Source organism: Crocodylus porosus, unplaced genomic scaffold (genome assembly GCF_001723895.1).
Source record: "Crocodylus porosus isolate Cpor-Errol unplaced genomic scaffold, CroPor_comp1, whole genome shotgun sequence".
Taxonomy (NCBI): Eukaryota; Metazoa; Chordata; order Crocodylia; family Crocodylidae; genus Crocodylus; species Crocodylus porosus.
In genome coordinates, this window is record NW_017728886.1 from 10,976,632 (window position 1) to 10,979,486 (window position 2,855).

At 42.2% G+C, this 2,855-nt stretch overlaps 1 long non-coding RNA gene across 1 annotated transcript in view; it reads left to right on the forward strand.

The window, feature by feature from the left end:
- LOC109306709 overlaps positions 1 to 966 on the forward strand; it is a 1,245-nt gene extending 279 nt beyond the window's left edge. The window contains exon 2 of the long non-coding RNA XR_002100083.1: positions 4 to 966. This is a non-coding gene — a long non-coding RNA (uncharacterized LOC109306709). The remainder of the gene's footprint in view (positions 1 to 3) is intronic.
- The last annotated feature ends 1,889 nt before the right edge of the window (positions 967 to 2,855 follow it).

A 2,855-nucleotide genomic window follows, 5' to 3' on the forward strand; every position in this document is an offset into this window, starting at 1 on the left:
AAGCACAGAGCCAAAGACGCTGAAGTTTTCCACACTATTTTCAATATACCTAGACAGATCCAGAGATTTCCAGACTTCTTGCCTTAGACATTGAACTGCATGGTGAGTAGTTCTCCAAAGTTAGTAATGTCAGGTCCTCAGTACTTGGCTTTGTCAACCCAGATGGAGCTGGAAACCAAAACCACTTAAGCAAGTAGTGGTCCAGTGGCACCAGAACTGGTCAACCACAAAGTATCCAGAGATCTTGGTGCTTATGACGCATGAGTGACTGCATCTCCACAATCCACAACTGGACTTGTACAATGCCAGACCTACTTGACTGGGACTGAAAAGTTTCCCTGACAAGCAGATATGAGGTCACCCTTCTGCTCCTGAATGTCAGCATTTGAGGTCAGCACTGGCCTTGCACTACACCAGCCTTCACGGACCAAACCTGAAGAACCAGGTGTGAACCAGCTTTCCCACATTTGTGGATCCAGGCAATGGCTATGCCATACAGGTTTCCTCCTTTCCTTTTCTTTCTTTGGAAAAGACAGATTTACAAACAGTCTAAGCGGTTACACATAAATTGAATTCCCAAGGGGCATAAAAGATTTTTTTTTAAAGAAGGTAATAGAAAGTGCCAGGTGAAATCTGAGGCAACTTCAGATTCTTCACAGCTAGAAGGATCTGAAGAATGGTTGAGGACACTCCCCCTTTCTTCTTAATCTCTTCTGTAGAGAGGTGAAGGGAAGGGTTAGCAGCCTCAGTCAATGTTTCTCTCCAGAAGATTGCGGATAGTCACGCTACAGCCCTGGCCTTGATTCCACAACCAGGGGTGTGCAGCTACTACCTGAAGAAGAGCCTCTGGTTCTGACAGCCAGTCTTGTACGCTAAGCCCCGGACCATGCTAAATCCATAATAAATTGAATAACTTAAAGCTGTATTTATAACCAAGGAAACCTCTACCCTTTTACCAAAAATCTCATTAAAAAGATAGTAAACAGTTACTATCAACTTCTGGAACCCAAAAGCTATATAATTAATCAAACTAGAGCAGGGATCCTATTTCCACTTTTCTTTTAAGTGCTCTAATATGTTTACCATTCGATGTAATAGTGAGCTTTAACTTTTCAAGATTGTATAAAAAAAAAAAAAATCACTGAGAACCAGAGAAAGGAGTCATGAGAACACCTTTGATTTTGATTTGCACCAGGCACATCTACACATGCACTTTAATGCACATTAACCTATTGTAATGAGCATTGAAGCAGCATAAAAAAAAACATGCACTTCAACTAAAGCACATTAAAATAAGCTAATTTACCTTTTTCTAGTACCTCACAATGGAGGTACTAGATTTAATTCATAATAGGAAAAGTGCATTAATGAACATGTGTAGATACACCCAGGGTTAATGAAGCAATATGTGTACCCCACATAGACTATGTGAAGTATACATCTATCACACAAACCTGAATAAACTATAAAACCAACATTCCTTGGCCACATCCATGTGACCAGGGGTGAGCGTTTGCAGCAACACAAATAGTAGCAGCAGAAATCTGTGCCGCTATTTTGTGCAAAATCCTAACACTGCTATCAGGTACATCCATTAATATATTTCAAGTGTCTTTGTTAGTAAAGAGACACATACAGATCTGCTAGCGTAGAGCCTATATTTCAGGTTTGCAGGATGCTGTCAAGGTCATTTAAGCAACATATAATTGTGTAACTCACATTCATGCAGGGAGCCAATGAGTCAAATATTGTGGCTAGAATTTAAAAAAGGGGCTGAATAAGTTTTATGAGTGTTAGTAATATTTGTTTCAAATGCCAGGTAAAACTACAATAAGGTTAATTAACTCTGATGATTCAATGTATAAGCTGACTGCCTAAGGGTGTGGAAAAGGACTTCCTCCCCAACAAAACACACACAATTGAGAATAGCACTGTAAAGCTGGCCAAGTCCCATTACAGAATGAGGTACAGAATGAGGTACTGAAAGCAGGATATCAAACTAAATGTACCAAAGGTGTGGTCCGTACAGCACCTCTGAGGAGTCATATGATATTCTCCAGTGACACTAGAGTGGAATTTACCTACAGAAAGGATCTACTGTTCCAGATGAGCTGCTATTTTTCTTTTTCTTCCTCTAGGTAATCCAGCATAGCCAGTGTTGGGAATGAGTTAAGGAGCGTGATCCATACGACACATACTCTGAGAAGCCACAAGTACTGGATGGATGAAGCAGGAGATCTCTAATCACAGTCTTAGCCTCTCACCAGACACCTCCCAGTGCTAGCTACATCCCAGTATCCTTTCCCACGCTGAATTCCAATCCAGCAGTCTGTCCGCATGTCTCCACCAACGGGATCTGCAGGAGCAGGGGTTGCTTCTGATTCAGTCAACATTCACTTTTGACATAAATCATAGCTTAATTTCTGCCGCTTGTCAGGGGAGCAAGTAATGTACAGTCACCATTCCCATACTCCGTCCCTTGCTGTTAGCCATGGAGTTGATGCCCAGAGTTCTGCAGGGAAATACTTAGTACAGAGGCCTTGATGAAAGGTAACTGCACATCTGTATTGGACATCACTGCCTAGCTGCAATCTTTTCATGCTCCACCACTCAAGTCCCTAGAGACAACAAGATCATGCGGCCTATGGTCTCAGTTAAACTTTCCAATCATTGCATGTTGGTATGTTTCATAGTTTCATAGTTTCATAGTAGCTAGAGTCGGAAGGGACCTAGGTAGATCATCTAGTCCGACCCCCTGCCTGAGCAGGAAAGAGCACCGGGGTCAGATGACCCCGGCAAGGTGCTCATCTAACTTCCTTTTAAAAATCCCCAGGCTTGGAGCCTGCACCACTTCC